At 40.7% G+C, this 27,094-nt stretch overlaps 1 protein-coding gene across 4 annotated transcripts in view; it reads left to right on the forward strand.

The window, feature by feature from the left end:
- The first annotated feature begins 221 nt into the window (after positions 1-221).
- FOXP1 (forkhead box P1) overlaps positions 222-27,094 on the forward strand; it is a 563,431-nt gene continuing 536,558 nt past the window's right edge. For 3 of the 4 annotated variants that reach the window (XM_045808086.2, XM_087866856.1, XM_087866855.1), the window contains exon 1: positions 223-701. The gene's annotated coding sequence lies outside the window, so the exon portion shown is untranslated. Of the gene's footprint in view, positions 702-27,094 lie in introns of all 4 variants that reach the window. The other variant, XM_087866857.1, reaches the window with a different exon arrangement.

The following is a 27,094-nucleotide window of genomic DNA, read 5'->3' on the forward strand; positions in this document are numbered from 1 at the left end:
TTTCAGTGAGTATGCCAAGAATATTTACAGGGCATTGCAGGAGTTCTGTCTTTTAAAAATAATTTTAGGCACACGTTAATAAAATTTAAATAGATTGCAGGCTGTCAGAAAATAGTATAAATTTTGTTTATGATTCAGTTACTTTAAGGTACTTACATTAAAGAAACTCATTTAACCCCTGACTGAAGAGCATTAAGAAGGGAGGGAAGCCCTCCAAAGAGCTCCCACTGCCCTTTGCTCTCCTGATAATCTTAAATTACTACAATTTAATTGCAACTTCAAGGCATTGAGCATGAGCTGTTTCTGTGGGGCTGAGAAAGGGTTTTGAGAGCATAGCTAGATTTGCACAGGTGGTATTTCTGTTTTTCAAAAAAATGTTTTTGCTAAGGGCTCTTTCTTTTCCTTTCTTATCCTGTTAGGTGTCCTACTCCTTTTATAGAATTCAGTCATATTAAATGCCATTTTTGCTAAGCCAGCTTTTTTTTTTTCTATGTTTTTTGGACCTAGAGAGTATAAAGGTCTCAAGCAAGTAGAGGTTTGTTTTCTAAAGAAAATAACCTTATGAGAGGCATCTGCTGAATAGACATGAGCCAACATATACTTTTACTATTTGCAGGGGATTTTTTTTTTTTCTTCAGTTGATGGTAGTAATCCCACCAGGTGATCAAACACTGAATTTGTGAATCAAGCCAGCAAGCCAAGTAAGTTTGCATTTGGGCCTGTGTATTTCCTAAATGATCTTTCTTGTGACTACTTGCATTGGTCTTTAGGTCACTTTGCCATAACGCATGCTGTCCAAGGAGCCATCTTAAACTGATTTTTTAAAAACATTTCTCTTCCATGGTACTCACATGAATTAAGGTTAGAGGTGCCAAAAGCTGGAAGATCGGCAGGCCATGAGATGAGACGAATTCCTGAAACAGGGGAAAACCTGGCCAAATATGGGGTATCTTATGCATGACAGTTGTTTCCCCCCCCCCCTCCGGGACATACGTAGTTTATTTCAGTGTGCATGTGACGATGTGGTTAATGGAAATTAAGCATATTTGGCTTGTGTCGCCAACCTAAAAATAAATGTTGTAAGGAATGTTTGATTTCAAGAAGTGCTTTGGTTTTTCATCCTATAGATAATGTTCTTGCAATTATGGCTACAAGGCTGGTATTCTGGAAAGAGGAAGTACAGTGGGGTAAAGTGCATGGCAGTCAGGGGAGACAGTGTTCTTTGTTTCTTTAGTAAATTATTCTTATTAATTATAGTCAGTTTGTGCTAAGGCATTTTTCGGGTTGTATTTAGAAGCCAGCTCCCATTCAGGAGAAGGTTGTGCCAGAAGCTGTATCCTTTCCCTCGTGGTCTTGTACCCAGTCATGAGATCTATTGACCAAATTAGCTGTGGATGTCTCTGCAAGGCTTGTTTTTCTTTTTGAAATCCCTTGATGGCAGTTTTTAATATAAGCCCTGCCTTGTGCACAACAGGTGTTTGTTTGGTAGTTATTTTATGGGATTTAAAGTGAGAAAAACATTTCCTACTTAGCCAGCCCCTGGGAGAGTGAACTGCCTAAGAGAAAGACCCTGGTACCTGAGGAAGTGTAGATGGGTGTTTCCTGAAAGCTCTGCACCAGCTGTGTTGTTTAAAAAAAGGTGGGGGAGGGGGCTCAATTTAGTGGCTTGATATTTGCAATTAAGTTGTAGTAATTCAAGATTACCGGAATAGTGCAAAGGGCAGTGGGGACTTTTTAGTGGTCTTCTCTTGACGCTTAAAGCTGCTCAGTCATGGGGTTAAATTAGTTTCTTCAGTCTGAGTACTTAAAGTAACTAAATCGTAAACAAAATTTATATTAGATCCTGACAACTAATAATCTATTTAAATTACATTAAAGTATCTAGGCAAAAATTTAATTAAAGACAGAAGTACTGTCAAGCCCTGTAAATATCTTGACAGGTCTACTCGAATGGAACTGATATCACGAAATATTTACATATGTCTGGTGTGTTCGGGAACATCTCGGCAGTGCCTGTGCAAAGCTAATTGCACTTTCTTTCCAAATCACATTTTTAATAAAATAGTTTTTTTTTTTTTTTTTTAAAGAAAAGGAACATGAATACATACAGAATTGTGTTCAAGTGTTCTGTGTACTATTTAGTCCTCTCTCCTTAGGAGCACTCTGATGGGTGTATTTCCTCTAACTGCTGCTGATTCAGACAAGCAGCTGAAATGGAGGGATCACTGACTACAAAACTCATGTCGCTCTGTTTTATTTCAACAGTTTGTAGCTATCAGAGGTTAGTGTGTTATGGGACAGTTTACTGAGGGAAAAAAAAGGGTATGAGCGTGGCTTTATTAGGTTCCTGTTTAAATTAATTAAATAGAATAGATTCACTTAGGATGGGACAAAGGTTTTTCTCCTGATTTGTTTATTTGGAAATATTTATTTCTCAGTAGTAAGTCAGGTAGACATCTCCATTTTGCTAGATTATTTGATTTTAGCTGATATTGTGATCAGCTTTATTTACTAGGGCCTGAATAATACTTCTAGCATCAGGCTCAAAAACTGAATTCCTGAGGTTTCTTTTTTTCCTCCCTTCCAGCTCTGCATTTGAGTCATAATGTGATTTTTTCTCTGCTCCAGGTTTCCTGTCTGTGAATTAAGGGTAGTATTTGAAGGTATGTTCTTCGAGCTTAGTGATCTCATGGCACAGGTGCTGTGTTATTACTCAAATTCTTTAAGACGTTCTTCTTGCTCTCCGGACATTGACCACAGCTCTTGCGGGGGAGGATGCGGTATGTGTTCTGCCTGTGTTTCTCCTGTCCCAGAGCCCTGAGTTGGTGATGTCTGATCAGAGGTGTTGGCAGCCTCCTCTCCTGGGGACAGGTGAGCACAGAGATGGAACACAGATGCTCGTGTGAAGTGGAAGGAAGTTGCAGTTGGTCCTAATTCAACATGTTTCAGAGGGGCACTTTGCTCACCCGTTTGCGGGTCATTGTGTGTGTTTGTGTATGTGTCGGGGAGTTTTATTAAAATACAGATTCTTGGATCGGAATTTTTGCTGACTGATGAGAGAGAATGCATTTTAAACGAACTTCCCCTGGTAATTCTGAAGCATGCTGAACAGAGGACCGTGTGGACCAAGTGATTTATCCTGCTAGAGATTCTGGAACTGAAATCTTTATCTTCTTTTGGATTTTACCGATGCATTTTTTGTTCTATCTCGACGCCTGTATTATTTTTAATGAGTTCGGATTTCCATTAAGAATCAAAACTGGTGGTTTTTTTTAAGCATGTACGAATATTGGAATCACGGCGGAGCTCTGGTTCCAGACACAGACGTAGTTGCGCTGCTCCTGGATGTGCCATATCTGGGGTGGGGCCAGCATTTGCATTTTGAAAAAGCTCCCCACATGATTCTCATACCCACCAAAGTGGGAGAACTGGACTCCTCAATTGTCAGAGTTGGACGGAAGCCTACAACTCTTCCGAAGGGTTTAACTTTACTGTTTGGACCTCATGAAATCTAAGAGGCATACGGGCTCCCTTTTGAGTCAGGCACCAAGAGAAACCTAGATACGTAGAGAAATAGAGGCAGAACACGAGCATCGCCGTTCCACAAAGCGGTAGGAAGAACCTGGAACATCAGTAGCTTTCACCTGTACCTGACGTTTCCTTTCACATTATGCCCTTTTTGCATCCATGTTTCCAGTGGGTGTTGTCATGTTGTAGCTGCCAATTAGTGTCAGATGGCTTTTCTGAAGTTTTTTTTTTTTTTCTTAGTATTTCATCTTAATTTTTAAAATCTGAACTGTTTACTTATGAGAGTAACCCTGCTGGCACAAGTATTTCGATTTCCCTACGCCTCTTGGGACATTCCCTACCATTGTGTGTGATGGGGTCTGCAGGAATATTGATGGCAATAGCTTAGCCAATGATGCCACACAAATAAAGCAGAATTCTAAGGAGAATGCATCCTACAAGATTAGGAGATAAAGGAAGATAAAATGCTAAGAAGGCTTGTTTAAGTATTCAGGGCTTCAGCTAAAGATCTAACCACTAAGATCAAAAGTTATTTAAATAAAAGTTGTACAGACATTTTTTGGGTCTGTATTAGTAACAGTGCCTTTTGAAGTTACCCAGTAAAGTGTTTATCTAAAATGCCCTCACCTAAATTAAAAAAAAAAAAAAATTTCCATTTGGCTTTGGGTGTGGTTTGATTTTAATAGATACCAAAAAGTTGGCAATTGTGTTTATGTTTAGAACTTCTCAGTTGCTTTGGCTCTCGATTCCGGGTGGTATTTGGAATATTCCTATAATACAGAGTGCCTTTATTGTTGTTTGGGCCCTGAAGTACTTTTATAAAAAAATTGCTAATGGGTCAAGTTTTAAAACTAGCTGTCTCTACCCTTGAGTAAAGGGTTTCCATGAAAGATAAATGGAACTGATTGAAAAAATAGAAGGTGCTGTGGAAAAGGACGCGTGGTATTAGCACTGTCCCTGGTTGATGAAATCTACAGTGTGATGTTAAATCACTCCTCCTTGTTTGTGGAGAGGATGTTAATCATTTCATTAAGAAAGGTTAAGTAATTAACTGATTTATCATTAGGGAATCAATGGCAGACCCTTTTTAGTGATGTATTATAGAAATTTTCTAATAGAAAGTTTGCGGCATTTAATTGCTTGGAAAGAAGCGAGCTGGACCTTGAGAAGGTGGGGGTGGGGCATCTCTTACGTGCAACTGTAAATAATTTTGGAGAAGCTAGTCTATTAAAATAGAAAATTGTTCAGTTTCTGGTTTTCTTTTATGGCCTGCATCAGGCATGTTGTTGCAGACCTGCTGTTTTGCATGCCTTCTCTGGGTTTAGGAAGGGTTCAGCCGCTTAAATGTGTTCATGTTATTTTCTAAATAATGGCTTTTGTTGCAGTATGATGCGTGTTGACAGTAAATGCGCAGTCGTCACTTGGGTAAGCTTACAACAAATTCTTATACTTGTAGGAGCAAGCCGTCCTCCTCGACGCTGACTGGGGGTGCTTCTCCCTTTTGTGTCACTGTCCTTATGGCGACTGCTGCTCAAGGTTTAAATATGCCAAGAAGGGGATGGGGATGGGATGTGGGGGGAATAAACTCCCCATCTGGCAAAGATTTACCTTTCCCTTATACCCTTATGTCCCCCAACCGTATACAAGGTGTGCTTCTAGCATATTCTTCGTGTGCACATATCCACTTCAACTCAAAATTAAAAAGACAATGTAAAGAGAGATCTGATTTCTGTGTTCGTTTTTGTTCGTTTCTCAGGACAGTTCCTTTTACTAACTAGAGAGATCCTCTCTGCCTCAGAGACGACTTGCCCGTCGCAGAGTACTGAGGTAGAAGAATTCTTTAAGGTAGTAATAAAGCACTTTTGAGAACACTGGACATGGGTTTTATATTGGGATGCCGTGCTTAGTATTGTAGCAAGTGCCCCAGTTGTTGAATAACATGTGATGTCTTGGCCTCAAGCACTTTGTTCTTGAGTTGAGAATAACTTCTGATGAGAGAAAGCTGGCGGTTGTTTACAAAGCCATTTCTATTAAGACTGCGTACGACACCAAAAAGTGTAATTCAAAGAATAATTCGGTGATCACCCACGTACCTGCAGCTTAGCTTCAGGGAAGACACATTTCTGATCCAGGTTGAAGAGGCCCTTGGCATATCACCCCTCATCTTAACCTCTATCCCTGTCCCCTTGCAGGTGACCTCTGCTCTTGGCTGGCTGTTTTTCATCCGCTGGATTTCTTTACACTTTTAATACATATGCGTGTATTCCCCAAAATATAGGCTTTTCTTGTGTATGTTCCTGCTTCATATTGATGGTATCCTCCTGTACGCAATCTTTAATAACTTGCTTTTTTGTTGTTCCGTAGAGTTCGTAAAATTCATCCATGTGGGTACATGTAGCTGTATTTGATTCATTTTCCCACTTGAACCTTTTGAAGTGCTGAATAGTATTTGACACTAGTTCTTTATATTTAAACCCAGCCGCATTCTGCAATATTATACATGGAAAATTGAGGATTAATGTGAAACTATCAGTCCTGACTCAAACTGGATAATTTGTTCATTTGCCTGTGTTTTTTTTTTTTTTTTTTGGAGGGGGGGGGAGAAGGGAGCACTTTAAAATCAAACATTTACCAGGGAACTTGATTTAAAAAAAATAATATATCAAGTGGTTGATCTCTTACATTTAAGGGGGAAAAAAAAACAGACTAGGCATTCATCTGAAGGAGCCTAGCCATTTTCTCATTCTTATTTAAAGACTTGGCTTAGAACTTAGCAGTTACATATGCAGGGTAGCAAGTTAAAAAGCGATGTTTAATTAACAGGCGCTTTATACTTCTGTATCCTTGTTATGATATAGCACCTTGTTCTTCAGTGTAGAAAGTGATTTCTGCATATTTTAAAGGACTGGCATCTTTATGGTAAGAAAGCCATATAAATAAAGATATACTCAGATGAAAATCGGAACATGTTTTTAAAATAGTGTGTGTCTACTTTCAGCTCTGTTATCAAACTTGCTGCATAAGCCGGAGTTGATGCTCTGTGATTATGCTAATGACCAAAGGAATCGATGAGGCGCGACTAGATGAAATCAGTGGTGTAACCAGAGAGAGTTATCAGTTTTTTTGTCATTAAATATTAGTGATAAATAATACACTGTTCATTTTGAGTAGATAGAACATATTTAATTCTGATGTACAGAGTTTCGATTTAGGCAGGCTTATTGCTGAGTAAAATGATAATCTTTTGTAATTTAAGGGGAAAGATAAAAGGCGTTTGTGTTTGTGTCAGTGTGGCTAACTGACTTGGGCCATAGGAATGTTTACCTTGCCTGGCCAGGAAAGGCTGGAAAAAGTTTTTCTTTCCTCCTAAACAACCTGAATATTTGTACTGACGTTTTATTAGGAATATCAGGTACTCAATAAATAGCATAAATGACCAAAGATGTTAAACAAAATGTGTCTAAAGGTAGATAGTGTTTCCCCGAAGAATGGAGGAAAAATATAACAAAGGGGGAATGTTTGCACAACGCTCTTTTTAGCAGACTGGTGTGTTAAACAGGGACCATTAGAGTCCGTGTTACCATTAAACAATGGCTTTAATTAAAAAAAAAATTCCGAGTTTCTCATAACAAAGTTGTACTTGGCGATGGTTTATTTAAAGAGAAAGAATACTTGGAACTGAGCATCTTTTTCTAGGTCCCCGAAACCTTGTGAGAAAACATTGCCACTGCCTTCTTTGTTGCAAAGGGGTTTCTAAAGCATTTCTCCCTCAAAGACGTGCCTCCGCTGGACAGAGTTCAGCAGGTGCTTACTACCGTACAACAGTACCAAGTGACAGGAGAGAAAATCAAGGAATAATTAGCTGTGGTTTATAGGACATAGAGAGAGAGTGATTGAAGTCAATAAAAGCCGGAAATCAGATCGAAGGCTGCTGTGATGTTGCTGTTTAAAAATGCGTTGACGAAATGACTCTCTTGAAAGCAGACTCCCACCCTGGCTCGTGCCGTCCGACTGTGTTCTGCCATTTTCCTGTCCGCCGTCCTGTCCGTCCGTGTTGGCTCTTCCCAGCAATACCTCTGCTCTTCCAGCAGCGGCCTTCTCTGTGGTGAGGCAGGCCAATTGGGTCAACTTTTGTGATCTGGCAGATGTCCACTGGGAGCTCAGATCAGGCCAGGCTCATTTTTATGTGTGTCCAAAGCCAAGATTTCAACTTGGTGAAAGGCTGTGGAATTTATTTCCCAAAGTGCTGCCCAAACTCTGTTCTTCTTTTCTTCAACTGCCTCCTTGGGCTGAGATGATTGCTTAATGCTCTTAATTATGCTGGATCCCTCTGTATTTTTGAACACCTGTGCGTAATTCAGATCATGGGTGGTCACAGAGCCTGGCTCACCAAACAGCTTCTCTTTCGGAATGGGAAAATCCCAAGGAGCCTGACCATGCACTGTGTGTGAGGAGGCTGAGGAGAGATTTAAAGAGGATGAAACATTTCCCTTGAATTTCCATGGTGCCTTAGTTCTCTCATTGGGGAGAGTCTTACCATGAATACCTCAGAAATAGTGTTTTAAAAAAAACAAAACCAAAGTCTTAATACATTGCTGGTGGGAATGCGTAATTGTCATAGCCACTTTGGAAGATGGTTTGGTGGTTTCTTATAGAACTAAACATACTCTTTCCATACGATCCAGCAATTGCCCTACTTGGTATTTACCCAAAGGAGTTGAAAACTTGTGTCCAATAAAAACCTGCACACGAATGTTTGTAGCTCTTTATTCCTGGTCGCCAGAACTAGGAAGCAACCTAGATGTCCTTCAGCGTGTGAATGGATAAATAACAATCATGGTACATCTAGACAATGGAATATTCAGCACCAAGAAGAAATGAGGACACCTGGGCTGGCTCAGTGGAGCCTGTGACTCTTGACCTTGCAGTCCTGAGTTTGAGGCCCTCCCACCCCATTGGGCATAGAGATTACTTAGGGAAAAAAAAAAGAAGAAGTGAGCTGTCAAGCTATGAAAAGACATGGAGGAATTTTCAGGGCATATCATGGTGTGCAAGACGCCAATCTGAAGAGGCTACTTACTGTATGACTCCGGCTGTATGGTATTCGGCAAAAGGTGAAACCGGGGGGATAGTAAATATATCAGTGGTTGCCCAGGGCTGGGAGAGACGGGTAAATAGAGCACAGGGCATTTGTAGGGTAGCAAAGATATTCTGTCTGATATGATAATGGTGGATGCATCTTATGATACATTTGTCCAAACTTCTCAAATGTACAACACCAGGAGTCAACCGTAATGTTGTAAACTGTGGCTTTGGGGGATCGTGACCTGTAATTGCAGGTTCATCAGTAGTAAGAGTTGTACCACTCTGGTGTGGGATGTTGATAACAGGAGGGGCTGGGTATGAGTGGGGCCAGGGGATATGGGAAATCTCTGTACCTTCCCTTTGATTTCCCTCTGCGCCTTAAACTGCACTGAAAAAGTAAGTCTTAAAAAAAAATTCGTGGGTTTTAAGATATCCATATCTTAAAATATATATACAGTCGTTTGTCCACTTAACCCATGCCGAATGAACATTACACGTTTCATGTGAGAACAATGAAGTAAGCAGGGGCCAGTTTGCTTTTGAGATGGGGTTTTAGTGTGGGAACTTTTTCAGCTGCTTTGATCCCCAGAGTGTGATCCTGTGAGAACTATGGAGTCCTCGGTGATGACCTAATCCAGGCCACCCCATGTCCATCAGGCTGTGGTTCAGAGAGGGGAACCGACTCTTCCCGAGCGTGGTAGCCACAGGGATCAAATCCAGCCTTGCTACCTGAGATAATATCCATATCTGTGTGGACACATTTATGCATATGTGTTTGGCTATATCTGAGCATGTGTGTGCCTGTATATCTATGCTTTAAAAAACAAAATTGAGGATAATACCCCATATTTCTATGCATTTATTCTGCTGTGTATCATAGTCTCTATACAATTGTTAGTAACTACTTGCTCTTCAAGTATATGCACATATATTTTCTTCCCCTGCCAAGAAACCCTTTTCCAGGGTAGCACCATAAGGACCAAATTGTCTCTTTGATGTTTGTAACGTCCATGGGACCAAAGAGTCACAAGGTTTTTCTTTGGAAACGTGTGCTACACCTGGGTGCTTATATACTGCTGCGTGTCCGTATGTTTGGGAGGTTTACGTTTTATTGTGAATAAAAGAGGATAGGTCAAGGATCGGGAACTGAGTTTTAGGTGAGTGGTCTAGATTTTTACAACCCCTTGAGGTCAGAATGCACCGTGCCCCGCCATCCCTTCATTAAACCCACTAGTGACACCTGTGTCTTTTCCATGGGTTCTGACAACCATACTGAGCATATTTTGCCTTGCCGGTTGGGTCGTGTATTAAGCGTGACATGAAGAAATGCTTGATCTGTGCATTAAATATCAATTTTTGAGAATCTACGACATCCCAGCCAGAAGGTCACATACAGTGTAAATAGCCCATGAAGCAAGTTATCTATAAAAAAAAAAAATTCGAAGTAAACTCTGTCTTATGAGACTTTTGCAAATTCAAAGAAAAAACAAAAAAGTGGGGGTGTACCAGCTGTCCGATTTGTGGGGCCCAATACAGAATTAAAATGTGGGGTTCCTTGTTAAATATTAAGAGTTTTTGGAGGGTGATAGCAGAACATTAAACCAAATTCAGGGACCTCCTGAGTACGGAGCCCTGTATGGCAGCACTTGTCACACACCCGTGAGGCTGGCCCTGCTTGGGGTTTATAAACTGTCTTGCAGGGCTTTGCTTCTTGCACCAAGATTTCCTCCCCTGCAAAACAGGAAGACCAGGCTGGGACAGGCATGGCTGGCTGAGGCCCTCCTTTGCCACCCGCACTCGGCGATCTTGACTTCCTCTCCATTACTGAATCCAGATTGGGCTCCGGTTTTTGTTTTTGTTTAGTTTCAAGTTTTTATTTAAATTCCAGTTAGTTAACATATAGTGTAATATTCATTTCAGGGGGCTCAGTTTTGAAAGCATATTCCTCTCCTTGGGCTGTAAGAGCCGCTGAGTGTAAAATACTGGCCATCTTCTGGAGTCGGTGTTCTCGGCAGGCTTTTTTGCAGGGTCCCGTGAGGGAAGCTAAGATCCTATTCATGCTAGCTCTTTCTTTTATCCTTCTGAGTCTTTTCCCCAGGATCTTGCCACTTTGCCTCTACCTTCTGTCTTTGTTACCTTCCCTGTTCTTCACTGTCACCTGCCCTTGGCTTCATTCTGTCAGGGGCCTGTCGGACCCAGAACCTGAAGATAGCCTCAGAAAAGAGCTGCTGCTGTTTTCTTCCTTTTATCCCAAACTCTTAATTATTAAACAAGCAGTTTTATCTTGAGGGACTCTGGTTAGTTTCTTACCTTCAGGCATTACAAGCTCGCGAGGCCCTGTGTCATAGAGATATGGTTGTCCCAAGCTGCACGAAATGCAAAAATTATCTTCTGGGGTATTCTCCCTCTATACTGGGCAGTCAGGACACCCTTGCCGATGAAGGTGAGCTTCTGTAAGGTGGTTCAAGTCCAACAGTGTTCGAAGAAAATAATGGATTTGTTTTCCTTTGTGATAGTACCAAGTTTTAGAATGGTAATGTAATTGGATGCTTCTGGAGTATTTCCCCTTGAACCAGGTAGTTTTTGGTCTCTGCAGAAGTACGCACTGATTCTCTGCCCTTTGGTAGCTTCGTCCCCCCAAGCAAGTGGCTGAGTCTTTGAGGCAGTTCGTCTTAGTGGCAGTGACAGTGCCTGCCGTTCAGATTGATGGGAGGCGTAAGTGACAAATGTATGCAAAGCTCTTAACACAGAGCTTCTGTCTTGTCATAGACACTTGGTTTTTGGTGACTGTTTATTATTAACAGGAATGAGTCCTCTTACTGGATTTGTGTGTTATGAGAACAAGCTCTTGGAAGTTCAAACCCTCCTTTCTCTTTAGATTGTGTGATGGTGAAGTTGGGAGGACCCAGCAACCTCCCTCCCGTGCTTTCTTGCTTCGTCCACCTCTCCCCACGTGTTCCTCCCCACATCCTCTTCTCTCCCTCCTTCTTCATCCAGCAGGGTAGTTCTTCCTGACCTGATGGCATGCCACACTTTTGGAGGCAGTCTGAATGTTGGACAGTGGAGTTGTGGCCTGACAGGCCATCTCTGGGAGCCCAGAGAGAAGGCGTGTGCGTGCTTTCTGGGGAGGGGTGCGAGGAGTCTATTAGGAGCATCCCTGAGGCAAGACTGGAGGAAGTACTTTTCGTGTCTCCCTGGGCTTTTCAGGAAGCTCGAGATTGCTGGAAGCAGGTTGGCACCGGGGTCAGCCCACCTCCTTCAAGAAGAGACTGTTTCAGAATCAGTTGAGGACTGGTGCTTTTTCCACAGAGAAGAGCATCAACTTACCCCCCCCCCCCCCGCCCCCCACCGGTCTGCTACTGAATGAGGAAAGGAGGGAAGATAAGTTCCCGTCAGTGTGATCCCCTGTCAGGCTGCGCTCCCTCAAACAGTCTCAGGCTGTGAACACCAGAGCGTTCCTATCCAGCTATTTACCAGATTGCCCATTGAAATTGGTTTTTCACAACCACCTTAATCTTCCACTACTGGGACTGGAAATGATACTGTAGTTGGGTCAAACGTTAGACTACACAAGGGTTTTATATAGTCAGGTTTGGGATTTGAGTGTGTTTACGTAGTCTGTCTGTATTATTTTTCCCGGGCTGGGTGTCTGGTGTTTCGTTCCTAGGGGAACAAGAGAGCTGCTCAGGATGGCTCACCATTTGCAAACCAGTTATTAACTTGTGATGCATGCACGGTTTTCAATGTCTCTCTTTCCCTACCCTGGCAGGGCAGCTGGAGAATGAACTGGCTGCGCACTCAGCAGGTTGGGAAGAGAGACCGCACATTTGCTAACGGGAATTGCCCACGCTGGTCAGGGCCCATGTTAGGTGCGCTGTTCCCCATCCACTTAGCAACATCGGGGCGGAGCGTATGTGGAACGAATTGATCAGTTTATAACTGTCTCCATCGTGGCTACGGGGGGTATTCATGTACCTGCGTATTTGTTAGCAATTATATAAAATAGGTAGAGAATTTAGTGACTTCAGTGACCATCATGGAAGGAACGCACGGCTGCACGTACTGACGTGTTCACTCATTCACTTGTTTATTTATCTATTCCTCATTTGTTTACCTCTTTGCTCCTTTGTTCACTTACTGACCCAATGTTACTGCTAGGCCAGGAGCTGTTACTGCCTGATGGCCTTATCCCCCCCCCCCCCCCCCCGGTTATTTTTGGGCATTCTCAGTTAGGTGTTCCAATACAACAGCACTTAGACGTCCAAATGTCGTTATTCACCGAGATCTTTGTCAACAAACCTATGAGATTCATCTAGTTCCACCTTTTGTTTACCAAATATATGGCCGCCCAGAAGCAAATGACTCATCTGTACACATAGTTACCATTTCTGTAGCAAATACGGCTTTCAGTTACATTTTGACTACCAGCACTACACTAGGTAGTATACCAAGTATAAGCAGCCGCCTTTTCTTTCTAGCCTGAGTACTTAATTAAGACCTGACAGATTGATTTTTCCATTAGGCCAGAAGGCAGGTGTCGTCTTGAGCAATTCTTGATTTGAATTTCTTATTAAGAGTCTGTTTAGCTTCCCCCTCCCCCACCAAATATGTGACTTTGATGAAGACTCTCTTTTACACAGTGAATTGTAGGCCGTGAATTGATAGCAACCAAAGTAAAATATTGTAATCTTTTCCTTTTAAAAAAGGTACTGATATGGAATTGCTTTGATGCCTGGGATCTTCTTGGCGTCTCCAGGGAAAGCTGCCCTTTAAGTAATGTGGAGTGGCAGTGAAAAGTTCATAAAGCTGTCATTTCTCGTCCTTTTTTTTTTTTTTTACCCCTGATGCTCTGTCAGGGACAGAGCTACAGAGACCTTGGTGTCCGCAGCCCCTAACTCCTTGCTGGATCATTTGACTTCTTTTCTTCCCTCTTTTCAATGTTCATCCTTCCTAAATGGCACGCAACTAACATCCCAAAAGGACTGTTTACCTATTTATGGAAATATAAATTCCCACATATAAATGAAAACTCCACAAAAGCCAGTTAACTCTAGTGATAAAGAGTTTCATTAATGCCGAGACCACCGTCCAGGTGTGTGGCACCCAGGTTCTGATCCGGGGCAGCCATGGGTATCTGTCACATGGTGGCTTGGTTAAGAGCAGGGACTCTGGCGTTCTGCAAACTTGGCTATAAAGAGGCTTTTTAACACTCTTTGAGCAACTTAAAGCCTATTAACCTTTCTAATTTACCTTCATTTTTCTTAAGAGTGTATGTGTGCATGTATGTATGTGTGTAAAAGGGCATAATGATAGAACTTTCTTCATTTGTTATGTGGTTTAAATGCGAGAATCCCCGCAGAATGTGATGCATGGTCCCTGGCCAATATAGGAAGGACCTTTATACATGTTAGTTCTTATGTAATCTTATGATTATGATTATTCCATCAGTATTGGTTAAAAGTCATATTAAATAGCTAAGATGGATAAAAAGTGCGAACTTGGCAAAGATCACTAAAAAACCGGAAGGAGGTGTACCTCCCAGACGTGGAGTGAGTTGGAAGGTCAGGTTAATTACCTTGTTGTGTTTTGGGGTTTGTGTTGATGGCTTTGGTTTTGTCTCTTGACTTTTGAATAAGCTCCTAAAATATGGTTTTGTGGGGTGTTTTTATTTGCTTCTGAAATTGGTGCAGGTGCAGATAACAGGAAATGAAACCCTAGGCGGCCCGAGGGAGCCTCATTCAAATCGTGCCAAGCCGGTATAATATACAAGTGTTATCACCTTACTGATAATCTGGCATGCTGTGGGTATTCCACGTGCCGTGCGGATTACAGAGAGTGAAGTCATACAGCAGCTTGGCACCAACTTGCCCGCCTCCCGAGGAAGGAAGAGAGAGAGGAGAGCCCTCATTCTTAGAGACAGTGTTAAAGCACAGCTTCCCTTTTCCAGAAGCACGGGATTGCCGGTGCTGTTTTGTCTGTTGGCATTTCACATTATCTTTAAGACTGCACCTTTTGTGTGCAGGGAAGGTATCTTTAAGATTTTATTTACTTATTTTATTTTGAGAGAGAGAGCGACCTCGAGAGGAGGGGAGGAGCAGAGGAAGAGGGACAAGCAGAGTCTGGGCTGAGCACAGAGCTGGACGCGGGGCTCGATCTCCTGATCCCCAAGATCACAACCTGAGCCCAAACCAGGAGCTGGATGCTCGACTGACTGAGCCATGCAGGTGCCCCTGGAAGGTATCTTTAATATGTGAGTGGGTACCATGTCTCTGGAGTTAAAAGAGCCTACTCCGGGTTTGAGACTGCATTACGTACTGCTGCACATTCTCACGTGTGGAACAATATGAAAACTGAACACCCGTGGCTAGAATACTAAGTTTCCAAATGTTCAAATATTTGGATAGCCCATTGGTTATACGTAAAGCAAGTTGTCTTTAAGGCTTAATTTGGTTCTTTGTCCTGGAGGGTTTAGGGAGAGACCATGATTGTCTTGCCAGTGTAGCAGGGAAACTCTCTCTGTCCTTGGCTGAAGCCTTGTTTTTGTGTGTACTGAGCCCACAAACGTGCATGAGATTGGATAAAGCTTTCCCAGCAAGCCCTGTCATCCTGCAGGAGCCACTGTATATGTACTTCTTTGTTGAACCTGGAAGTAGGCCATGTAGTTACGTGTAAGATGCCCGTCAATTTCCTGCTTTCGGTAAGGGAGCATCTCAAATAATTTGTCTAGCCCCGTGGAGCAGCCAGAGCCTTTATAGTCTCCCTGGGTCCTCACTTGGCTGGAAATCTGTTTTTTTCTTGGTTAGGTTGATTGTTCTCAACCATTCTGAGGATGGACACAGTCACACAGAGACACACATGCCCTCCTTCCTGGTTTGTTCCCACATCGTTTTGCATGGCCAGCCTGGCTTCTTCTCCCCCCTTCCCCTCTCTCTTCCTCTTCCTCTCCCCCTCCTCCTAGTCCTCCTCCTCCTCCTCCTTTTTAAGTAGGCTCCACACCCTATGTGGGACTTGAACTCACGACCTTGAGATCAGGAGTTAAATGCTCTACCCAACCAAGCTACCCAGACGCCCCAACCCTGGTTCCATCATCAATCTCCCCAACTTCACTCCACTCACATCCCATATTTTCCAGAAAAAGTCACTTGCCAGAGGCACAATTCTTCTTTCCCCATTGCTCCTACAGGGAGGGATGTGGTTTGGGGGTGGGGTAATGACTTGGGTGGAGGCAATACCAGATAAAAGAAGGAGAAATAAAAGACAAAGGAGTGTGTCCCGAAGGTCCAGATTGCATGTCTTGGAGCCCGTAAGCCATTCTTCTCCTTCCTATTTGAAACCGAAGACCCAACTCTAGCAATAGAAAAACCAAATTATTCTTTTACTGACATGCATGGTCTCTGAACCAGAAAGAGCAAGATCAAGTCTTAGTGTGGTCTCTTAGTGTTTGGGTTATCTTGGGTATGGATTTCTTGGTCTCAGTTTGCTCTTCTGTAAAATGGTTTGGTGATGGAATATGAACCCATCAGGGTGTTTTTGATGATAATTCATGTAACGCCCAGTATCTGGCATATCTTAAACCTTCAATAAAAGGTAGATGATATTAGTCCCTATTATTCTGATGCCTGGAGGCAGCTGTTTCGTGGTGCCTCGTCAAGAATTTAACACATAGTGTAGTAGGTACTGATTCAGACAGTTTGGTTCAAATCCACAGCGTAGCCACTTATGAGCCATTATTAACATTTGTGTGGTTCAGTTTTCTTACCCATAAAATGGTATAGTAGTACCTATCATAGAAAGCTGATGGTGAGAATTAGATAAGTTAATGCATGTAATTAACTTAGAACAGGGCAGAGAGTCTAGAACATGGGGAGCCCTCAATAAATCATAGGAGCTACTGTGGTTGCCCTGATCGTGCCCATAATGATTATTGTTACCCCTTCCCCATCCAGGCAGAAACAACCATTGAGAGGACTCACAAAGAAGTCTTTCACATCCTTCCATTTCCTGGCAGCCTGGGGGGAAGACACCCAAAACTGAGACTTGGTTGGAGAGTCTTGGTTTGAAACCCAAGCTTCCATCATCAGGCCTGAACATTTGGCCCCTTTTCCTCTTTGTCTAGAACCAAGACACATGGAAGTAGTTTGTAGCAGTTGGGTATCAGCCCTTGGCTTTGCCAGTGGAAGATGAAAAACATTTACTTGCTACTTGCCCTGGCTTATTTATATTTTCATTATTTCTTTCTCCATACCCCCAGGAGAAAGAAAAAATGAAACTGAAATGGAATACATCTTTTGAGTGCCGAAGTTAGTGGGATGGTAGATGGAAATACTTCACAAGGCATATACGGGTGCTGGAAGGTGATGACTTGCGCGGAATAGAATTCGATTTGCAGTGAACGTATATGGAACCACATGGAAGGGGCTAGTTAGCAACACTCCCTAGAGCACTGTTGTTAATGCTTTCTATGCATAATTCATTCCATCCTCACAACCATCATATGAAGAAGGTACTTTCATCTCCATTTTATAGATGAGAAAACTGAGCAACAGAGAGATTAAGAACCTGCCCAGAATCACATAGCTAGACCTTCCCTATTTTATATGAAATACTGGAGAGAATCCAAGCAGGTCATGGTGGCAAGGGTCCTCGGCTGCCATCTGGTTCATCTGGCTTGTTTTTTTGGTAACAGCTTTCTTGAAATAGAATTCATACACATAAATTCACCGATTTATAGTATACTCACTTGTGATTTTTAGTATAGTCACAGAGTTGTGGAACCATGACCCGACGATCAATTTTAGAACATTTTCACCACCCACAAAAGAAATGGGATGCTCTTTAACATTAACCTACCCCCCACCCATTTCCTCCTAACCCCCTATGAACCAGCAACTACTAATCTATACTTTTTCCTGTAGATTTGTCTGTTCTGGATTTTTCATATCACTAGAGTTATGCAATATGTGGCCTTTTGTGTCTGGCTTCTTTTCTTCAGCATATTTTTTCTTGAGATTTATCCATGTTGTGGCATGAATCAGTGTGTAATACTTTTTATGGCCAAGTAATATTCCATTGTACAAATGTACCACATTTTGTTTATTTGTTCATCCTTTGATGAACACTTGTTTGACTTTTTGCTTTATTTTTAATTTATTTTATTATTTTATTTTTTTACTCCTAAGTGAACTCTAACTCAGCGTGGGGCTTGAACTTATGACCCCGAGATCAGTGCACATGCTTTACCAGCCGAGCCAGCCGGGTATCCCTAACTTTTTGTTTTGATGATTAAGATTACTATAAGCATTCACATACTAGTTACCGTGTTGACGTATGTTTTCCGTTCTCTTGAGTATAGACCTAGGTTTGAAATTGCTGTGTGATATGGTGCCTTCTTTGTTTAACCTTTTGAGGAACTGCCAAACTGTTTTTCAAAGTCGCTATGCCATTTTACATTCCCACTGGCAAGGTATGAGGGTTGTAATTTCTCCACATCTTCCCTAACATTTGTTATTATCTGTCTTTGTTTTTAGCTGTCTTGTTTTTAAAATTAGGAAACTCAGCCTTGGTGAGTTTTAATGACTTGGTTCAAGTACCATACCTGCTGTTATGGGTCCGGTTCTTCTCTAGGTATGGAAGTTATAAGGATGAAAAACATGGTCTTTATTGTACAAGCTCACTTTCTGGTGGGGAGCTGGACACGTAGTCACAATGTACAGTGAATGTGGCCATGTGGTGACAAGGTTTAGTGGGAGTACTTAGAGTAGAAACCTATCTCCAACTTCAAGATGCAGAAGATTACTTAGTGGCTCATTTAACTGAAAAGTCTGGTGCTGGTCACCTTCAGGTAAAGATGGATCCAGGGGTTAAACCAGTGTTTTCAGAGGGCTCACGGCCTCTTTCTTTCTCTTGTCCTTGCTCTTTCATTGACTCCTTCATTCTTCACCATCTCATTTCTTTTTGTGAGAGGATGGCTACTGGCAGAATAGGCTTATACTCAATCGTGTAAGCATCTCCAACAGAACGGGAGTTTTTCTTTGACTGTAGTTGTAGCAGGAGGCTTTCATAGCGTTCTCATTGGCTCAGTAGGTTAATGTAATAGCCTTTCAGCCATTTAGAACCAGTGTTCTAATTGGTTATCCTTGCTTCATTTCCTTCCCTGGAGGTTAGAGTGGGTAGGAGTCAGTCCCAGTGAGACTGCAGGAACTGGGAATGGGCAAGAGAATGGGCAAGGCATGATACCCAAAGGGAAAATCAAAGTTCTGTTTATAGAAGAATAAGAAATGATGTTTGCCAGGTAAAACCAGCAGTTGTTCATTCTACTAGCCAGGAAGGTCTTATTCACCTATTACAGAAATCTTTAAACAGTATGGGAATGCTTGAACTGATTTAATTGGAAGTTCAGCCATAGGGTGGACTTTGGGCATAACTTGAATCCATTGATTGGGTTCTCAGTTATTCCCCATCCTTGCCTTGGAGGCAAGATGACAGCAGCAATTCTTGACTGCCACAATATCCAGAGGAGGAGACGCCGTCTGGTCCAGTTGCCATCCCTTAAGAGTGAGAAACTGCCTTGTCAGGAGCTCCCCTGCACACTTGGCAGGGCTGTGCTCTCATAGCCTGAACTGCCCATGCCCATGATCAGATACGTGTCATTCCTTGATTGGCTTAGCCTGGATTTCTAAACCAATCAGGATCTGCAGGCCAGCCCAGCTGTTGGGGTAGGGGTGGGGCCAGCTTCCCTGAGGCTCCTGGGTCCTGTGGGAGAAAGGTGTGTGTCTGGGTCAGATGAAGCTTCCCTTCAGGAGGAATATGGGAATGGAGGTTGGGGATTCATTTGGCAACACCAAGCTTGCTTTGCCTTAAAGAAGTAGAGGTTTCCAAGGAGACACTGGGTGTGGGAAGCAGACATTTCAGGCTAAGGGAATAGCATGGGCAAAGCCATTCTTTGCCAACATGGCATATAAAATTGAAGGGATCTTGATTATCTGTACCTTTTGTTGTATGAATAAAGAACTTAAGCAGAAAGAAGGAGGCAGGATCGGCACTTCCTTTCCTTCTCCCTCTTCTGTGGAGGTGGGCTGGCTGTTGAATGTGACTGGTCAGCCTCAGAGCTGCCTCCCTATTGTGTGCCTCACAAGCAAAAGCATTTCTTTTATTTTTTATAGCTTTGGGCTCCTAACTCTATAAAAATAGCTTTAAGAACCATGGGAGCAGGGTCAATATTTTGTGCTGTGTGCAGTGATTTGGGGACATAACAGACTTTTTACTTTCTTAAAATAATTAGATATTTTTTCAGGGAAAGTTTTAAGTTGACCGTTGGAGATGTGGAAGATCATATAAAGGCAAGCTAACATTTAGCTTTTTTGTGTTTTTTTTTCCAAACACACCTTATACTATTTTCAATTTTTCTACCCTCGTCTACGTAATAAGCTAGTAATTTGCCCCATTATGTGTTCAGAAAGGTACTTTTGTGATATGCTCAACTTTAAGAATGATTTTCTAAATCATTAGTTGATAAAATCATAGCGATTTCCTAAAACATCTAGTATATTTATTTGTTTTAGAAAGAGAGAGTGCATACACAAGTGGGGAGGGCAGAGGGAGGGAGGGAGAGAGAGAGAATCCTCAAGCAGACTCCCTGCTGAGCTCGGAGCCCGACACAGGGCTCCATCCCAAGCCCCTGAGATCATGATCTGAGCTGAAATCAAGAGATGGCTGCTTAACTGACTGAGCCACCGATACCCCAAGAGTTACATTAATGTTTTTAGTGTGTTTAAATTTCATTTTTTCCCCATTTATAGGCAGGTGAGATGAAACAGTTTCATTTCCTGCTGGTTTTCATTTAGCATTATATCATGAATGCTTTTTGTATCATTATTCTCTGTAAGCATGATTTTTAAAGATCGCTACAGTCTGTTCTATTTATAGTGTACCATCATTTCCTCAACCACTCTCTTGTTGTTGGGTATTTACATTGTTTCCAGTCTTTTGGTACTATACATAACGGTGCAGTGACCATTCTAACGTATGAATTTATTTGCATCTCTCGTTATTTCCTTAGGATAAATTCTGGTAAGTGGATTTTTTGGAACAAAGAATGCCGAACACTGACGATCTCTTGGCTAGGTCACCGATTGGTTTTCTGTAAGAGGCTGCGGCAGTTTCCACTTCATTGCACCAAGGCCAACACTGAATAAACTAACCCTCTTCTCTTTTCATTACTGATGGTTTTCTAGGTGAAAGATGGAATAGAATTCTGGTAATATGCTGTTCTTTCATAACTAATGAAATTGCATTTTCTACACCGTCTGGTTTTTGGCTGTTTGTAGCACTTTTGTGATTTTCCTGTTTGTACTATATGCAGTTAAAAAATAGGTTTTATGTGTCAATATATTGGCTTATAAGGGATCTTTTTATGATGTGGATTTCCATATTTTTCCATATTTTTCTTTTTCCTTTAAATGTTGTATCTAAAGTAGTTTTTTGGGGGGGGGTAATTACCCTCATCTCTGTGTTCTCCATATTTTCATTATGCCTTTTCAGTATTTCTGAGACTTAGATTTTTCTACCCAAAACATTTTTTTTCCTTACAGTTACTTTACAGTGTCTTCATTCTCTCCCTCCTCCTCTTCTGTTTCCTATTTCTCTTCCTTAAAAAAAAAAGTCTCAATCTGTCTTAATTTTGTTTCAGTGTGTGGGGTGAGGCAAGGATTTGACTTGACTGTTAAAAATATAAGTAACTTATGATTCCTGGATTATTTATTGAATAGTACTTACACATTATTGATTTAAAAGGTATCAGTGTGCACTCAATCATTATGTAAGTTAAGGCTTGTTTCTTTGCTGTCTGTTGTTTCACAGTGAAGCAATATTATATAGCAGTTATGTGTTGGGCTGCATAGCTTGGACTCTGGCATTAGGTCTCACTGATGTTGTAAAGGCGTGTGGCCTTGGACAAGTCACTGTACAGCTGCAAACCATCATGTTCTCATCTGAAGACGCTGATGATCATGGAACCATCTAGTGGAGATGCTCTGGGGAGTAACAGGGTGGCTGTTAATCTTAGTTTGTCTGCGACAGTCCTGTCAAGCCTGCCTCGTTCAACATTTGTCTCAGATTTTTCATGTTATAACAAAATATTATTTTAAGTAGACCTTTCCTTTCTGTGCTCTTTCTGCCTCTTGTCATGTGTGAGATGTGTAGTGGAGTGACCTCTGAAAGATGGTGAACAACAGTGCCTTTCTTTTCTCCTAATCCTTGGCAGGCACACCAGCATTAGCACCTCTGTTTGAAGGAACGTGTGCTCTGGGCTGAGTGGCTAGGAGTCGATACTGCCATCTGGTTGGTGGTGGTCAGGGGAAAGATGGGACATTTCAGGTTAGTTGACCTACCATAGATGGGAAATAGAGTCTGGTCAGTCATGCTGCACAGTGTAGGGAAGCAGACTGGATGTCCTTGCTGTGGTAGGTTTTATGTTTGTGGTTTTTTCTTTTTTTTTTTTTAATTTATTAGAAGATATAAATCTATATTTATTTTTAGCATTTGGTAAAATTTAAAAAAGTATTTTATAATAAATACTGTTGGCAACAATGAGCTTTAAAAAACAAGAAGTTCTTCAATGAAATATTACATGACTTTTTTTCCCCTATCTTGAAGAACGTGAACCAGGAGCATTACTTTCATAATTGTTTTTTGACATTTACAATCCACGGGGTGGGGGGGGTCAGAGTAAAAACATTGAACTTTGAAAAATCAGGGAATCCATTTGCTGAAGAAGTGCTGCATCTTTTTCAAAGTTAGTACTTATTTTAAGAAGCTTTGCCCAGGGGCGCCTGGGTGGCTCACTTGGTTGAGCGTCTGCCTTTAGCTCGGGTCATGATCTTGGGGTCCTGGGATCCAGCCCTGTATTGAGCTCCCTGCTTAGCAGGGAGTCTGCTTCTTCCTCTCCCTCTGCCCCTCCTCCTGCCTTGCTCTCAATCTCTCTCTTTCAAATAAATAATATCTTAAAAAAAAAAAAAGAAAAAAAAGTTTTGTCCATACACAGCTGCAGAATGTGTATTTATATTTTACTCTGTGAAGCATGACTTTTCATTTAGATCAAAATGCTGTTTTTCAACATTACCATCGCTCATGCTGGAGTCCAGGTTTTCTTTAGCACATATAAAAAGTGAATTGAGAACCATTCATGTCGTTGTGCTGCTAACAGAACTCCTTTATGGATAGTAGATGGTACCAGTTTCACATCCGTGTCACTGGGAAAATCAGTTAAGCTCATTCCAGTGTTTGATTTTTTCCCTCCTCCAACTGATTGAATCAAAACAGAGCTCTCGGAATTTCATTCTGTTGAAGGTAAAACATCTAACATCATTATAGATGACATTACAAATTCTGTGAGAAGTTTAATCTTAAAGATAAACTTGCTTTCACAGTGATAAATATGGATTCTGCCGGAGAACTTATTGGGGTTAAAAACTGTTTTTACTAGATAAGGAAACCTGTGGAACCAATATGATCTTGGAAGTGATTGTGGTAAACATATATTTCATAATTGTGTCCAAATTGAAATGTATGTCTCTTGAATAGAAACCATAGACACACTGTGTATAAATACTTTGCATATACACAGATAACCGAATTATAGAAATTCTGTGCTGAGGCTCATATTGGATACAAATAAACACATAAGCTGTCAATTAGATTTTAGAATTTGTTTGAGACTTTGAGAAACTATTTTGTAAATCAGTGTAAGTGTTCCGTTGTGGTATTACACTTTTGTAAATGAGTGCTCTAATTTTTGGTTGCATTTTGTTTAAAATCATTTTGTTTGGGAATACTAATAACTCAAAGAATGAAGTAAACACACATACATGTTTTGGAGACAATTAGCAAATTACAGATATGGGGGGGAAGGATGGCACATAGAACAACATTGTAATTTTTATCCCTGCAAAGGCAAGGGAATAACTGAACAGATTAAATAACGATGCTCAAAAAGTGAGTAAGTTTTAATTTTGAAATTCTTTAAGTGTGCTTTATAGTATTTTGCCAGTAGGAGAAGGAACTTTTAATTTAAATCCAATAATGTGAGTTCTGTATAGAAATAAAATGAAATTGATATGGCTGCAATTTTGCAGTATCTCTATTTGACCAAACAGTGCAAGGAATCATAAAGCAAATTTGTTTATTTAATGAGTTTTGTTTTGTAGAAACATTTGTCAAAGAAGGGTACTCAGAATGGAGCTAAAAAGATCTGAGAAGATATTTGGGCTAAAGTATTTACACAGTTCAGTACAAAATAAGAAAATTAAGAATATCCTCAACTTAGTGGAATTTGTTGTAGCTGATAGGTGCGTTAGCACCTGTAGGGAGTATATTTTCTAATATTATGGTCCAGAGATAACTGCTGTTTGAAGATGTCAGAAATTCATACTTAATTTCATAAAGCGTAACTTTGAAGAGTATTACATGCAATTTTATGAAAATAATAAAAATATTAAGACCAACATTTTTCCTAAAATGCTTCTAGAAAGTTACTGGTGATGTGGTAAAAAAGACAGTTACAGCCAAGGAACTGGTTAAAGTACAGGAACATCTAAGAAAATTATTCAGTTTATGTTATGGTTACTGTTAATTACAAAAGAATCGAAGTTGGGATGAGAAATTAGTTGGTAACTCTATAAAACACTTGGCGTATAGTAAGTACTCACATTTTAGCTGTCTTTTATTTTTTTTATTTTTTAAAGATTTTATTTATTTATTCGACAGGATAGAGACAGCCAGCGAGAGAGGGAACACAAGCAGGGGGAGTGGGAGAGGAAGAAGCAGGCTCATAGTGGAGGAGCCTGATGTGGGGCTCGATCCCATAATGCCGGGATCATGCCCTGAGCCAAAGGCAGATGCTTAACCGCTGTGCCATCCAGGCGCCCCTTTTAGCTGTCTTTTAAACTGTCATCAATATTCTTAAATTTTCATTGGTTTTTCTGCCTCATTCTTTGCCAGTGTCATGGTGTTTTAATTATTCTGCTTTATACAATATTTAATATTGACTATTTCATAATCCTTATTATGCTTTAAAATTTTTATTTCCTTTATTTTCTTTTAAAATTTTTCTAAACCACCTTTTGAATATTTTGTTAACAAAAATTTCTTTTTGCATTTTGTTTGAAATTCATAATAACTAAGTTCTCAGAAGGATTGATATCTTTTCTTTACATCCAGAGAAGTAGTTTAATAATCCTTTTATTCAAGTATTTTTCTTTTGTATGAAAATTTTGTAGTTCTATGTCTATGCCTACAAAAGAAAGACTTATGTCATTAATATATCTTGCTGATTATTTTTGGTATGTAGGCAGCTCCATATTTTTGTGTATTTTGTATTTGATTACCTTGCTGAACTCTCACTAGGGTTTATGTTTTTATTTTTCTATTTCAAAAAAGAAAGTATATTTGACATCTCATGACATCAATATCATCTCCTTTTCCCATATATTTTTTTCCTGCTTTATTGCATTGGTTTTGCCTTACAGAACAGTGATCAGTAAGAGTGATGGAATAAATTAGTTATTTCTATGGCTGTCTTTCAGGCTAGACTTAATTCTCTCTAGGGCAGGACTTTTGTCTTTTTTTCCTCTGTATCTCCATGGGTTCCACACACAAAAGTAGGCATTTAGTAAAGGATGAATACATGTATTGTAGAATATAGTTGCAGAAAGTTAGAATAAAATAAAGGTGTTAAATGCTGAGTATTTAAAACACTTCCCAAATGGGATGGTTGGACGGAAAACTTTAGGGGATTTGATTTAATTGCATATTCCATCTTTTAAGCCTGTCTGAATTATACTAGGAGCCTCGTCATGGATGGTAGAGATCAAAAGGTTTCAAGGTTTTGTGTCTGAGGCATTTTCGTTGCATCACAGAGTATAGTCAGCTTTACATTTGTAGCAGTGATTCCTTCTCTATTTTTCCGTGTCCTTTCTCTCCCCCCCAAAAAAATTACCATAATTTTTAATTTTTGAGAGGAACTCAAAATTCCTTTTATGTCTTTATTTTCATTTATTTAGAGAGAGAGCATGCCCCTGGGGAAGGGGCAGAGGGAGAAGGAGAGAGAGGGAATCCCAAGCAGACTCCACACTGAGCACAGAGCCAAATGCAGGGCTCGATCTCACAACTGTGAGATCATGACCCAAGCCAAAACCAAGAGGCCAACGGACTGAGCCACCCAGTCACCCCACTTTTATTTATTTGAACAAATAACTAGAGATAGAATGTTTGTTTGTTATGTCAGAATTGTATGGATTAGCCATAAACTATAACTTGACGAACCTGGGAACCTGGGGACACCATGCATGAGAATCGTGGTTGCAACCTTTGTCATCTGTCATCTGTCTGTCCAGGCCATTGCCACATTTGTTACTTTGGTTTCTGTTATTATGCTTCTAAGTTTTTCTTTTGACCAGGGAAATACCACTCACTAAAGAGGAAAATAATTCCCCATGCCCTACCCTTGTATTTGAGTAATCCCAGAAGTATTTTGGGGGAAAGATAGTTACATGTTGTGTTCGGAATCAACAAATAAAAATATCCTATAATTTATGTCATTTTGTTTTATCGCACACTTTACTCTTATAAATGTCTTGACATTTTATAGAATGTTTTTGTGGATAGAGCACGATGGTTTTATGCTGTACCAGTTGTTTCCTTTGGAAAAATTTATATTTATTCCTTTGAGACTTTGAGCTATAACATGCACGCCAAGCTCAAGCTATCCATTTCAGGCATTATTCCTCTCAGAATCTCATTGTGAAGTGCATAAATATTAGAGAAAACAGCTTTCTCAATGTGTGTTGGTAATATTTTTTAAGTGAGCATGAGTTTTTGTCTCTCTAGTTGTATAATTTGTCTCTTGAGAAAAATACAATGCTCTGAAGTCTGGGAGGAAACACAGCGACAATGGCGGCTCATCACGTCTGTTCAGGAGCCGCAGACAGAGTGTGTTCTGTTTGAAGGAGGTCTGGAAGCAATAGTTGTGTAGCAAGCCTGTTGCTTTTACCTCAGCTGTATGCTATAGAGTGGTAAAAGTAGAGTGAATATGTGCACAAAAATGTACTTCTTTACCCAGTCCCCGAACGTATGAGCTGTTGTCTGGGGCCGATCATTATAGTCTGATCCAAAACTCCAAGATGGATTAATAAAAACAGAGTGTTTGTTCCCGTAAGTGGGATACTTAAGGGTTTATAGAAACAGAATCTATTTGCCTCTCTTCCTGATAGTTTTTTCTTTCTTTCTTTCTTTCTTTCTTTCTTTCTTTCTTTCTTTCTTTCTTTCTTTCTTTCTTTCTTTCTTTCTCTTCTCTTCTCTTCTCTTCTCTTCTCTTCTCTTCTCTTCTCTTCTCTTCTCTTCTCTTCACAAATTAAGTTGCCTGAGCACTTTTAGGCATAGGCTTCCATGGTTTTGCTTTTTATTCACCAGATACTAATTTATTGAA

The sequence above is a fragment of the Ursus americanus genome, chromosome 14 (assembly GCF_024610735.1).
Source record: "Ursus americanus isolate L20-20 chromosome 14, mUrsAme1.1.p, whole genome shotgun sequence".
Taxonomy (NCBI): domain Eukaryota; kingdom Metazoa; phylum Chordata; class Mammalia; order Carnivora; family Ursidae; genus Ursus; species Ursus americanus.